Below are 15,618 nucleotides of genomic sequence, written 5' to 3'. Positions count from 1 at the left end.
GGCTAGAGAGTGGCTTTTTTCCTCCCTTTGGTTCTTCATGATTATTGTGTTTGTTGGACTTGTTTTCTTTGATGTAGTTAGACTTATTTTTAACTTGGATTATTATGTTTGTTGGATGATTGTATTATTATTTTAAAATTATTGAGCTTGTTGGCGGTAGTGTTGTTATTTTCGGACATATTATTAATTGAGTTGGTATGAATTATATGAAAATCATAGATGATATCTTTAATTTAGATATTTATATATGAAAAGTTTGAAATGAATAAAAAAAGTTAAATAGCTTTCAGTTTCGGTTTCAGTATCACGGTTTTTTCTAGTGGCGACTATGGTTTTTTATTTCAAAAACCATTCGGTTTCAGGGAGCGGGGGTGGATTTCAGGTTCAGTTTTGATTTGTTTCACTTACCACACCGAATCCGACCTGTTGATATCCCTACACTCCCACTCCCTCCCCCTTCATATCCTTAATAGAGTCACTTCTTTCTCTGTAGCCTCTTCCATTTTTCACCTTATTCAAAATATCCTGATCCTTGTTTCCTGATCTCTACATCCAGCAGTTCAACGATATAATTCCTAATATCCTTAAACCATTAACTTTAACTTGAAAAACAAGAGGTGTTGTCCTTAACGAAAGGGTGTCCTTCCATCCCCTCCACAAATATACTTTGCAGGCTCTTTAGTTTGTTACTTACTGAGATGATGCTTCAGAGATAGAAATATATAGTATGATGGATGGTTAGACATTAGTGTCCTCATGAAAGTGATCTATCAAAAGGCAACATATAGTAACTAATTTCATTTGATTTACATGCTAGTGCTTTCTTCACCTTGTAATGATGCTAGTGTTAAACCTTAAATGATTGGCAAAAAGATGTGTATAACCAGGCCCACAGTAGCCAGACAAAATAGATGCTTATGGGTATAAATATTGGAAGTTTTATTAAACGCAACTAGTTTTATTACAAATTTGAAGCTTTCACAGCACATGTTTCTTGGAAACAAGAAACTAGCATACAGAAGACTATTGAAAACAATAAACCATAACATGGTTTGTTTTGGGAGAATGATACCCACATAAACATCTTTTCTTATGGTGCACCTTTAGTATAATTTATCAATTCGTATTATATATTTCTAAGGTTGCGCCATTATGACAAGTTGAAACAGCCTCTCCGTACATGGGGGTAAAGCTGCATACATCTGACCCTCCCTAGGCCTACAATCGCTGGAGCCTCGTACCCCAGGCTGAGCTTTATCGATTTGTATATATTTCTACACTAACAGGTTATCTTGATTTCCATATGTCATTTAAGCTTCAATAAAATCAGTTTTTAAAGGGGGAAAGAAAAGATCTATTATCGGGTTCCACTGACTCAATAATTTACAGTCATCAACTTATTCGAAAAACATCACAAATCAATATCCAAAGTAATTCAAGCTATAAAAATCATGCATTACCTGCACTGCTCCTGGTAACTTTCACTCCTTGGCAAGCAGCCCTTCTTCGTGGCTGCAATCTTCTCATCCCCTCAGCAGCTGCACTTTTCGAGACGCTCACCTTGGAGTGATTCGGAAGCTCCTCTGGCTGCGAGATCACGATGCTGATGATGGGAGGCTGCGCGGCCGCATCCCCGCGCCTCTCTTGCGAGCCAACACCCCCCCTGCTCTCTTGCCTCCTGGATCCAGCCCCGATTCATAATTAGACTCCGACCCTCCTCTCCCCCCTTCTTCTCCACTCCACCGCCCTCATCACCAGGCATTGATCCCTCCCAATTACTCACTTCACTCTCACTCGTCCCCACTCCAAAACCCTCCTTCGGAGCTCTTCTTCTACTTGTAGGCAAACTCAGTACTATTCTTCTCCTCCTCCTTCCTCTTCCAACTTCGAAACACCTGGAATAGAGAACCAGTAAAGGAGAAGAAACACGCCAAAGATCGCCGCTTTGAGGCCCGAAATTGCCACAGACGGATACAAAAATCGAGATTTTACACCGAAAGGAGCGATTTTTACCTCGAAGACGAAGCTCGGAGCTCAAGAATCCCCGCAAAAAAGAGCGAAAAGAAAAGAAAAAATCCGCCAGTGAAGAGGAAATAAGAGAAGGAAAAATTCTTGGATCTCCTGGTAATTCGAACAATTGAAGTGAGAGAAAAGAAAAATAAATGATGAAGATGATGATGATGATGATAACGACAGAAACGACGAAGGCCGGGAGAGGAGGGAGGAAGAAGAGACCAAGGAGCCCTCACTTTTATTTGGATATTTAATTATAAATTTTGGATTAAGGAATTGAGAAATAGGATCAATAAATAAATAGGATAAATTGGAACTGTAATGTTGATGTTCCAAATGGCAGTGACTTAGGTTTCAGCGGACCAGCTTCCAAAAGACAAAATAGCCAAGACATAAATAAAAGGGTTATTTATTGATCGGTGATGTCAAATGAAGTGGAGGAAGGGGGAATTTTGGTGTAGCGTTCACTTCTATTGGCTAAATTGGATGCTATGGGTGGATTTGTTGAAAGTGGGGATAAGGGTTGGAAGGAGGTATGGTTTTATATTTTGGTTGCTGTTGTAGTTCTGGACGACTAAGATAACACAAGAGAAAACATGAGTGACAGTGATTACGTGAGAAATAATTATTCTAATTTTTTATTTGATATATATCCTCTTCATTTTTAGTTTATGCATGTTTGTTGTGTCTCTCTCTGGAACAAGAGCTAAAATGGTGTATTTTGATCAAAATAAAGGGTAGGGAGGCAACCTGCCAACAATATGGATTGCATGCGAAGTGTGCGATTTTTTTTTTCTTTGGATTTAATATTCTGCGCCATCAGTTAACCACAAGGGGGTTGGGATCCGACCAATTGGAGAAGGATGTGTTTTTGGACGGTTATAACTGTTGGAGCACAACCTTTAGCCATTAGGCTATCAAAAAAAAAAAAGGCAAAAAAAAAAAAATCTCATAGATGGAAGGTTGACAATATTTCAATAAAAATAAATGTTTTTTATAATGGATAATAGCTGGACAAGAAGGAATTTCTTTGACATTATGTTATAAAAAAAAAAAAAAATGATATGTACAACTATAACTACTCTAGTAAGTTTTTATTTTCTTCTAAAACTTACATCTTTGGTAGAAAACACAAGTTGTTGAAGGATATGTTGAAGTTATTTAAATATTATGATATTTTAAATTGATATCAAATGCAAAGTAAATTTTAAAATAATATTTTTTTATTAAGTTTAGACTTCTACTTTTTCTCAGAAGTTGAAAAGATTTTTTTGGAAGTATATAGTCACTCATACAAAAAAATATATGAATTATTGGATGCATCTCGCATGTAGATAATAGAATAATATCACTGCCTTTGTCATACCTAAATTTTGTTGTGTGATAACAAGCATTATATAGTAGTTTTCCCAAACTCTAAATAGAATTTTCAGCATGTTCCTCTACGAACACCGTAAGCATTCTATTTAATTATAGTTGTCCATGTAAATTCCAATCTTCCGACCATCATGTAACTTTTCCTTCGGTCACAAATAGCTATAATTACAAAATCACTTATTCTATACTCAGAAAAATACAAAAGAAAGCATACACAGCAACAAACAAGCTGTCTTCTATAATTTGATCTTAGTGGGAACCATTTGTAGGATTACCATCACAACTTCCTTATTTCAAAAAGCATGGAGTCCACCATGGTTTCAGGGAGAATCACGAGGTTTATTTGTAAGTAGTGCTTGGCAAATGCCAGAAATACAAGAGAAAGCTTGAAAGTAATAATCCCACATGATTAAACTTTTTTTTAAACGATCAAGCCAATTGATTATATGAGCTACGTTTTTATTTTATGCACGACTTTTGTTTCTCTTTCTTAGATGGGAAGAGCAAGTTCTTAACTATAAATGGTGTTTTTTTTTTTTTTCTTTTTTGCCCTCTAGTGGAGAAAAAAATAGGATAGCACTTGAGGGAAAGGATTAAAAAATGCCGCAGGACCTATAAATGTAATCGAAAGAGACAGACATTTGTCACCATGGACTGCCTATATTTACTTCCATTGGCTAACAATACTGCTGAGGACTTTTAATTAGTTTCTCCAGGTTGTAAATGAATTATCAGTACACCTTGGCCGACTCATGATCTTAGAAAACATTCTTTGTATGTCTTCTAAGATAGCATATCAATGAAGTGCACAGGGTCTTTCTATTATAATTTTTTTTAGAAGACAGCTCGGTATTAAGAATAGAAAACAGTTTTCTCAGATAGTATATCATTGAGACAAGTGATAAATAATGCCTGGCATTCAATAAGAGTACTGCTGCCGCCTGACCATGGCAGCAAAAAGAATCTGTATGCATATGTCACAAGGGAATTGAATGCAATTCATACAGCTAGTCGATAAGATACATGTTGTTGTGGTATGGAGCCCAGTCTCCTGGCACAGGGTTTAATGTTGGCCTCAAAGCATTTCTGATTACATAAAATTCATATGTTCTTAGTAGGTTCAGTTTCCCTTCTTGGTTCAGCATTTTTTTTTTTTTTTTTTTTTTTGGTTCTTTTTGCAAGCTTTCAAATACCTCATCAGTAGTATCATTAAATGTTTTCTTTTTTTCAGCCAGACTTGACTTGTCTCTGGATCTGAATTCAAAGCCAAGAAGGTGGAGGTCTCATTAAATTTCTCCCAAAAAAAAATTGTACAGATCACTTGGATTTGGTAATTAGTAGTTGACTAATATAAAACTTTAGTCAAAACTTTACTCAGAATTTAAATTATTAAGAAAATTAATATCAGGATTTCCACTTTCCGTCAGGCATTTGAGTTGTTGGCCTATCAATTTCTGAAAGTGGTGGTGACGGCAGAATCCATATTAAATACTGCAACCGCCCAAGACTCCAAGAGGACCACATAAGCTTTTATTGGAACAAGTTTTAGGCTCTTTCTTCATCTAAGAATGGCGTATGTGGCCTACATCCGAACTTCTATTTCATTTCTCTGTAGACTATAAATTGGCATAACGCTGGTGGAAGCTAGAGTGATGCTTCATTGAAGTATTTTTCCACGTCTTCTATCTAAAATTTTACGTACCTTCTTTTCCTACCAAAATTAAACTACACGCTTCCTTTTCTTAACCAAGTCCATGCCTTATGCTGAAACTACGGATGGAGCTTTAAGAAAACAACACATGAGGTGCTTTGCCTAGAAGTTTCGTTAAACAGTTCCATTTCAGGTACTGACAAGTGTCCAAGCTCAGGTGGAGTCCACACGTGTTAGGTGGAGTCTCCAAGATGGGACATGAATGATGGCTTTTCTTCTTATATTATAGTTCTTATTGTTCATGCTAATTAATCATTAATTATTGTTTAGGTATGGAGAAAGTCTTTGGCCCGTGCTTAATATTGGCTGCTGCCGTGTACCTACCTCCGCAAAATAGGTGGGCCATTATAGGTGGTGGCCTTCGCATTTGCATCCTTATCTTGAGGCATAAGAAAATAGACATCCATTTGGAGTGAGTGGAGATTGGAGACCAAGTCTATGGCCAAATTATTTATTTTGTATTTTCTAGTGAATTATTGCCTGATGGTTTTTTGGGGTTAATTTCAAGTTTTATGTTCAAATAGCAGTAGGTTGTTTTGCTAAGGTTTATTAAAGCTAGTTTTAGCCCTTTTGTTTATCTTGGGCCATGGCTTGTACTTCAAAACATAAGTTGTTTGGTGGCTTTGAGGACATCTCTAAACCTTCAAGGCATATTATGCTTTAGCTTAAAGATAGATCAGCTAGGAACGTGCAAGAATTTGGATAGAGCAATTCAGTGTGATGGAGGATAATTGATGGTCATTTCGAGCATTATTTGCTGAAGAACAAGTCTATGCTAAAATATGCATATAAAGATAGGTGCTCACATGATTTCCGGGTGCTCGATGAATGGCCAACATCTGCCAAATGCACCACTAGCCAGATGGTGCCATGTCAATTTACGACTAGTGTTGCACATGTAATCTTATGCATGTGTGAGAGCATGACAGTGCTCATGATAAAATCATGGTCATGCCAGCAATTTAACTTTTATTCACCTCTTTCCTTCCAGGGGATTTTGCAAAAAAATAAATATCAAATTAAAGAACTTATCTAGAAAATAAATCATATATTTTATCTTAGTTTTTACAAAGTTATACATTGTATATTTTACTAAACCATTATATTCCTACTCCATTAGAGAGTTGAAATCCTTGGCCTTTGTTTCTCTTTTCTTTCTTAAAAAAGTGGGGAAAAAAAAAAAAAGACTCCTTGGGATCCCGAACATTCTAGCCCATTAGGCCCATGCCAAAAAACCTAATATCTCAATCCGGTACTCCACACATACGGTTCGATCTACCTCGAGCTCGCAGATGAGTAGGTGCCCCATGAATACGGGGTCGGGCGCATTAATAGATCTGGCGGCTGCGTACAACATCTGCGGTAGAATTTTTCTATTTCATTTAGGCCCTAGACAAGTTAGTAGCGTGGTTCGACGGAACAAAAATCATATTGGGTGGGCACCATAATGGATCATATGGGGTAGGGGCCCTTCTATACCACATTTCCTTTTTATCCCGTCTTAAAACGGAAATCCAAAAGTCAAATATGGATAGAACTCCCCCTGCTAATGGAGTCTATCAATCTCATATAATTAAAAAAAAAAAAATTCACACACCAAAAAGAAGGTCTATAAAGAGAGGCCGTCCATATCCTTTTTTTTCTTTTCAAATCTTCCTCGTCCCCGAGTCCCTTTCTCCTCCTATGAATATAAAAGCTTGATCCATTTTTTAGTAATAAATTGGCCAATATATATCTAAGAATTTATATGTATCAAAGAAACTTATAATTAGTATTAGTAAGCTACCTACTGTGTATCATTTGGCCATGTTTATATGCTAGTGACCACCATGATTTGAAAATTGGGTATCAATTTATTAGGTGTGTATTGAGACGTCGACTAAATATTTTGCCACATGTGTATCTAACTATATTTTGTATAGTGGTGAATATCATGTTCAAAAAACTATATATTGATTTATCTATAGAAGTATATTAGATTATTGTTAGATGTATATTAAAAAAATTTATAATATATATCAATAAGCCATCAAGTGTATATCATTTGACCATGTACTTGTGACCGTCATATTTTAAAAATTATGCATCAATTTATTTAGAAGTATTTATTATAATATCAGATGAATATCTTGCTAAGTGTATATCAGCTGGTCATATACTATATATTGATGAATATCATATTCGAAAAACTATATATCGATTTATCTATAGGTATATATTGGATCATTACTAGGTGTATACCAAAAGAACTTATAATATGCATCAACAAGTCATCAAGTGTGTATTATTTGATTGTGTATTGTGTACTGGTGAGCATCATTTTTTAGAAACTATATATTGATTTATCTAGAGATATATATTGAAATATCGGATGAATATTTTTCTAGACTTGTATCAATTGGCTATATGCCATATACTAGTGAATACCATGTTTGAAAAACTATGTATTAATTTACCTATGGTATGTATTAGATTGCTGGGTATACACCTAAGCATGGGCCGGGCAGCCCACCCGACCTAATAGTCTCAATCCATGATTTGGGTGGGCTTAGACATGGAGAATTCATATGAAGTCCGGCTTGACTCGAGGCCCGAGAGTTCCTCTTACTTTTATGGTCGGATTTGGGAATCTATGCAAATAATTAGCCCGATCTGATCTGGCCCGATAATTTATCTTGATCTAATTATTTATCTTTGGCTCTTTGCACACAATTATTAGTCTTGACATTTGAATTTAGATTTTTATTAATTACACAAAAATTAATCATATTTTACTTTGTTTATCCAAATGATTTTTTATATAGGATCTTTATTGTTTAAGAGAGAAAAAAATAGACAGGCCTCTTGGGTGGGCTTGGGCAGCCCGTCCATCATCCAGAGCCGAGCCTAGGTAGCAAAGATAACCTCAATGATTGGGCCAGGCAAGGCCCGGCCTGAGCACACCCAAGCCTGCTCATTGCTCAGGTTTAGCTAGGTATTATAAAGAAATTTATAGTATGCATTAATAAGCCATCAAGTATATATCATTTGACTATATATTGTATACTGGTGAGCATTATATTCTAGTAACTGTATATCAATTTACTTAAAGATATATTTTATGATATTGAATGAATGCTTTGCTCAATATATATTAACTTGCTATATATTGTGTACTGAGAAACATCATATTCAGAAAACTATATATTAATTTTTTTATCTACTTAGAGGTGTATATTTGGATGACGGATGAATGCTTTGCTCGGTATATGTTAACTTACCATACATTATATACTGATGAATACCATTTTCAAGAAACTATGCATTGATTTATCTATAGATATATATTGGGTCTGATTATTAGAAAAGGGACTGATGCTTTCAAACTCATGGGAAGAAAAAAGACTCAGGGATGAGGAAGGAGAAAGGATACGGACAATTTCTCTTCATAAATATTATTTCTTGACATGTGAAGTTTTTTCCTTTTGATCTTTTAATTTATGGGATTGATGGACTCCGTTAGTCGGAGTTCGATCTCTATTTAACTTTTGAATTTTCTCTTTAAGATGGGAGAAAAAAAATGACATGAAAAGAACCAGTCCCATATGATCCACTATGGTGCCCACTCCATATGATTTTTAGTTGGCTCGATGGGCCACTTAGCATGAATAAAAATCATATGAGGCAGGTACTATAAAATATCATATAGAATAGACTTCATAATTTACTATATTTCTTTTAATATTAATATTAAAGAATAAATCTAAAAATCAAAATATTTTTCTATTAACAGAGTTATTAGTCTCTTGATTTTTAAAAAATGACATCAATAAATAAATTAATACTATATGATCATATAATACTTACTAAATACATTAATTATCAAATAAATCAATACGTATCTATAAATAAATTGATACATAATTTCAAAATATGAAGTTCACCAACATATAATATATAGTTAGATAATACACACTTAGCAAATTAGTTATCTAGCAATCTAATACATGTCTTCAAGCAAATTGATATATATTTTTTAAAATATTATATTCATGAGTACACACTATATAGCTTAATGTTACACACTCATCGACTTTCTGATCCATATTGCAAGCTTCTTTATTACACATCCAATAGTGATCTAATCCATATATCCAAATAAAAAGCATATTTTGAAAATTATATAAGAGGTGTGTATTAGATCATTACTAAGTATGTATCAAATAAGCTTATAATATATATAAAAAAATTAATAAATATATATCACCATACCATGCAATATATACTAGTGAACATACATTCTACAAGCTATATATCAAGTTGCCTATAGGTGAGTATTAGGTTGATAGATGACTAATCTAATATATATATATATATAAATAGTAAGTGAGAGAAAGCTTATGAACCATTGGACTATCCACATAAGCAACTATTTCTTATCTAAAAATGCTACCTGGAGACAAATTAACATTCCATAGGCCACATTTTCAAGCTCTTCTTCCAAATAATTTTTAATGCTTAATAAAAAATATTAAATATCAATATTATATTATTAAAGTATGAAGTCTATTCATATGTACAGTTGAGAATATCAATCAATACTAACATTCCATATTTTCAAGCTCTTTTTTCAAACAATTCTTAATGCTTAATAAAAAATATTAAATGCCAACATTATATTATTAAAGTATGAAGTATATTTATACGTACAGTTAAGAATATCAATCAACACTAACATTTCGGATGGATGATATCTTTTGATTTATAAATAATAAATAATTTTTTATAAAAAAAATTAGTTCTAGAACCCACGTGCAATGTGTCGGTTTAAAACTAATTCACTAATATATTTCACTTGGTCCTATACTATGTATATATTGATGAATTCTATATTCTAAAAATTATATATCAATTTATTTAGAGATGTGTAATAGATCACTATTAAATATATATGAAAAATGCTTACAGTATGTATCAGGAAGTTGATGAGTGTATTTCACCATATCATGTAGTGTGTATTGGTGAATATAATATTCTTAAAATTATATATCAATTTACTTGCAAATGTGTATTAGATTATTAGACGACTAATTTGCGACTATGTATTTTCTAGCTGTATATTATATATTAGTGAATTTTATGTTAAGAAAAAAATATATTAATTTATCTAAAAGTATGTATTGCCTTACTTGATGATTAATTTATTTAGTGTGTATCATTTAACGATGTAGTATATATTAATAAAAAGTATATTATAAGAATGAGAAAAAAAGAATATTATATTTTTTTATTTTAATTACGAGACTAATGATACTGTTAATATGATGAATCTTTGACTTTTACATTTCTCCTTTAAGATTGGTATTAGAAAAGAAAATATAGCAAAATAGGAAGCCCGTTCGATATAACATTCTATGGTGCTCGCCCATATGATTTTTGTTCACTTAGCGTAACTTTTTTTTTTTTTTTTTAAAGCAAATGTTTTGAGGAAAACTGATTTATACATACATACTTACATATATATGTATGTATGAATTCTAATCATCCTAGCCAGACTACCAGTGGATCTTTCATAGTGATTTGGCTGGATCAGATTAGAACCTGATTTCTTCTGCAAGAAGCCACTAATGCTATCCCTTTCAATTATACAGCAAGTATAAATAAGATCTTGAGTGGCTTCTTCTGCAAGAAGCCACTAATGGACAAATAATTTTCTCATTAGCAATCCGTGCATGTTTTTAAATCATTGCCTACTGTGTCAAGTAATCAATGGCATCATTTTGCCAACACAGACGGAACCCGACTTAAATTCCATCAGCCTTTCGTCCCAATCCTAAAGTAGAAACCAAATGCATGCATCATCTCTCTCTCAGGGAAAAATCATTTTTTAATGAGCCAATAGGAAAGAAAAGCTCAATTTTAAACAAATATACTAAAGAAAAGCTCGTAAGTTTTTCTTTATGATATTGGTAGGGCGACAAGAAGAATCCATCATGTAATTCATTGAACTTTAAACGCCTCTATCCTCTCTTCACGAGCACAATCAATATGGTGATGCCTCGAGGAGCTCCTTGCCAACCTTCCGAGGGGAGCTCCTAAAAAGAACGGCCACCAAGATTGAGGGGGTACGTGCTAGTATCTATATACGTACAAGAGAAGAGCATTGAGATGTGGACTGGGATCGAGGAGAACTAGGGTCCCGTAGTTACGATGTTGAGGAGATGAGTCAAACGTGTGGCAAAGCATGGATTCATGGAGAAGGCAACAGCGGGGAAGCAAGGGATGAGGGTCCGCACAGGAGCAAGAAATGTCTATGTAGAAATACGGAGGCAACAGCCACCCAATTTCATTGAAAGAACAAATGTCCATGTAATACCATCTGAAAGTTGGTGACCGTAGGAGCAGATATCTACTTCCGACATCCTAAGTGACTGTCCAGGTTGTTAATTGACCAAATACCTCTTGTCCAAGATAGAAGTGTCACGCCCCAAACCCAACATCTGAGTTGGACACATGACACGGCCACACAAATCCTAGAGCAGCACCCTAGGATCATGTAAGGCCTAAAATTTAACACTTCAAATTTTAAATAACCAATTAAATACCAAAACAATCAACCGATGTCACAGCTTCAAATCGAAAGCAAACTTGTTCAATACAATTATTCAAATATTCTTTGGCATCAGAGAATTTAAACTAACTAAATTACTAAAGCTTCAGTTCTTATTTGCTCTCGCCCAAACCGTCCAAACTACGCATCCTGTAAGTCTGAAAAAAAATAAGAAAGAAATATGAGCTTCTCCAACTCAATAAGAATCACTGCACATGTACATCAAACTAGTAGACAAAATTAATATTTCTAAAACCAATACAATTGAGAAAATACATAGGTATATAATAATTGGAATATTGTCACAAATATGCATATATATCATCATACATCATCAGGTGAAATCTTCATTCATTGTTTGAATTTCATATTATATGTTTCATTCTTCACATCTTTGGAATGACAACCTTTTATTCCTTTTTGGCTTTGGACTAACCAGGATCATGCGACGATCTTTTATTCGGATCGATTTCTGTGATCTTCCTCGGATCGAAATATTTATGATCTTTCTCAGATCAAAGTGGCCATGATCTTTCTCGGATCAGATTCTTCATGATCTTTCTCGGATCATATTCTTCCACACATAAGCCTGTGGGGGCTGTCCCAGGCATAAGCTCCTGACAGGCTATTCCACATGACAAGGTCAGTCCAAACCATATTTCTCTTTCCTTTCATTTTCATGAAATTATAATATTTGTCTTCATTAATCAATTCAAATTTTACAGTGTACTCAAAATAAACATATCATAACTATATAATCATGCCATCATATGCTTTGATGAAAACATATTTATGCTCGCAACCACACAAGTAAATATCAACATTACATATGATAAATTCATTGATTTCAAATCCAACGATGCAAAACTATCAGTAAAATAATATATACATGTGATGATGATCATGTATAATGATTCTTACCTCGATAATTGAGAATTCAAATTCACAACTTTATAGTCCGAAAATCAAGCCCTACTCGTTGTCTCCCTGATCGTTAGACTGTTCTCCTATCAAACAAAAATAAATTAATTTAATCAAATAATTTTTCTATATTTATTGAGGTTATCTGACTCATACCCATGTCCCCCTCTTTTTTTTTTATTTTTATTTTTATTTTTTTTTGTTGTTGGGCCGTCTGGGCTACAGGCCCAAGTAATTAGGCCGTTACAATCTCCCCCCTTAAAAAAATTTCATCCTCGAAATTTACATACCTGAGTTTTCAAATAGTTGTGGATACTTGATCTTCATTTCTGTCTCAAGTTCCCATGTAGCCTCTCTCTCGCTATGATTGCTCCATTGGATCTTCACATAAGAAATAATTCAATGTCGTAACACCTGATCTTTCTTGTCAACAATCTGTACTGGATATTCTTCATAAGTCAGATCCTTCTGAAGATGCAAAGGTTCATAACTCACCACATGACTTGGATCTGGAATATACTTTCTCAACATTGATACATGAAACACATTATGTACGCCAGATAAAGCCGGTGGTAATGCTAACCGATATGCAACCTTTCCAATCCTGTCTAAAATTTCAAAAGGACCAATATACTTTGGACTCAACTTACCACGCACTCCAAATCTCATGATACCTTTAGTAGGAGAAACTTTCAGAAAAACATGATCGCCAATTTGAAATTCCAGTTTCCTTCTTCTATTATCAGCATAACTCTTTTGCCTGCTCTGAGCCGTACGAAGTCGTTCCTGGATCATGTATACTTTTTCTACTGTCTGTTGCACTATTTCTGGTCCCAACAGTTTTCTTTCTCCCACCTCATCCCAACAAATGGGCGATCTACATTTTTTTCCATATAATGCTTCGAAAGGAGCCATCTGAATGCTTGCTTGGTAACTATTATTATAAGCGAACTCAACCAATGATAAGTGATTATCCCATGCTCCACCTAAGTCCATGACACAAGCCCTTAACATATCCTCTAGGATCTGTATGGTTCGTTCAGATTGTCCGTCAGTTTGAGGATGAAAAGCTGTACTGAAATTTAACTTGGTTCCAAGAGCTTTGTGAAGACTCTTCCAAAACTGAGAAACAAATCTACTATCTCGATCTGACACAATAGTAACTGGTACTCCATGCAGTCGTACTATCTGCTCTATATACAAGCCTGCTAATTTTTCTAAGAAAAGACCAATCCGAAAGGGTAAGAAATGTGCTGATTTCGTCAATCGATCAACAATTACCCATACAGCATTATTATTTCGAAGCATTTTAGGTAATCCAGTCACAAAATCCATAGTAATATGCTCCCATTTCCACTAAGGAATAAGAAGAGACTGCAGTGGTCCTGCTGGTCTTTGATGTTCAGCTTTTACTTGTTGACATACCAAACATTGGGCTACAAATTGTGCAATATCCCTTTTCATGCCAGACCACCAAAAATTTCTTTTCAAATCTTGATACATTTTTGTGCTTCCAGGATGCATAGTGTAAGCCGAACAGTGAGCTTCCTCTAGGATCTCGTCTCTTAATCCTGAAATCTTGGGAACACATAGTCTGTTATCAAATCTCAATGACCCATCCTCATGTATCCAAAATTTTGTCTGTATACCGGATTCCACTGCATCTATGACCTTTTGTAACTCTGAATCCTCCTTTTGAGCTGCTTTAATCTTTTCAATCAAAGTAGGCTGTAGTACAAGATTTGTAAGCTGAACTTGAGAATCATGTGGTCGTATTTCAATTCCTGATTTTTTCAAATCCAGCAATATAGGCTTTTGTGAGGTAATTAGAGCAGCCAATACACCAGAAAATTTTTTATTTAGAGCATCGGCTACAACATTCGCCTTCCCAGGATGATAATTTATTGTCACGTCATAGTCCTTCAGTAGTTCCAGCCACCTTCTTTGTCTCAAATTTAACTCCTTCTGAGTAAAGATATATTTTAAGCTTTTATGATCCATGAAAATCTCGCAATGCTCTCCATATAAGTAATGCCTCTATATTTTTAAAGCAAAGACCACAGCTGCTAATTCTAAGTCATGAGTAGGATAATTCCGCTCATAAGATTTCAATTGTCTAGAAGCATAAGCTATTACCTTTCTTTTTTGCATCAAAACACAACCGAGACCTTTACGAGAAGCATCGCTATAGATAGTGAAACCTTCTGTCCTGGATGGAATGGTTAAGATTGGAGCAGTCACCAATCATCTTTTTAACTCTTGAAAGCTTTGCTCGCATTCGTCTGTCCATTCAAACTTTACTTGTTTCTGTGTTAGACGAGATAGAGGCATGGCAATACTAGAGAAACCTTCCACAAACCTTCGATAATAGTCAGCTAATCCCAAAAAGCTGCGTATCTCTGATATGTTAGTAGGTCGGCTCCAGTCAACTACTGCCTCCACTTTCCTTGGGTCAACTGAGATACCCTCCTTGGAGATGACATGCCCAAGAAAAGTAACGCTGTTCATCCAGAATTCATATTTTTGTAGCTTTGCATACAGCTTCTTTTCCCTCAGAGTTTGTAATACAATCCTCAAATGTTCTTCATGCTCGAGTGAGCTTTTCGAGTAAATCAAAATGTCATCAATAAATACAACTACAAATCGATCCAAGTATGATGCAAACACTCGATTCATAAGATCTATAAAGGCTGTCGGTGCATTGGTCAGACCAAATGGCATGACCAAAAATTCATAATGCCCATATCTAGTCCGAAAGGCTGTTTTTGATATGTCTCCAAGCTGTATCTTCAACTGATGGTAGCCAGAACGAAGATCAATTTTTGAGAAGACCTGAGCCCCTTGCAACTGATCAAATAAATCATCGATTCATGGTAAAGGATATTTGTTTCGCACTGTTACCTTGTTTAATTCTCGATAGTCTATGCAAAGCCGAAGGCTACCATCTTTCTTCTTCACAAAAAGTACTGGAGCTCCCCAAGGTGACACACTAGGCCTAATGAATCTT

The 15,618-nt window shown here is 34.8% G+C and overlaps 1 non-coding gene across 1 annotated transcript in view; it reads right to left on the bottom strand.

The window, feature by feature from the left end:
* Positions 1-1,895, bottom strand: part of LOC105043237 (uncharacterized) — a 15,536-nt gene extending 13,641 nt beyond the window's left edge. The window contains exon 1 of the transcript XR_012140804.1: positions 1,461-1,895. This is a non-coding gene — a transcript (uncharacterized protein). The remainder of the gene's footprint in view (positions 1-1,460) is intronic.
* Positions 1,896-15,618: the final 13,723 nt, after the last annotated feature.

This window comes from Elaeis guineensis, chromosome 4, assembly GCF_000442705.2.
Source record: "Elaeis guineensis isolate ETL-2024a chromosome 4, EG11, whole genome shotgun sequence".
Classification (NCBI taxonomy): Eukaryota; Viridiplantae; Streptophyta; class Magnoliopsida; order Arecales; family Arecaceae; genus Elaeis; species Elaeis guineensis.
The sequence above is the reverse complement of the archived record's forward strand: the minus strand, read 5'-3'. Positions and strand labels throughout refer to the sequence as shown.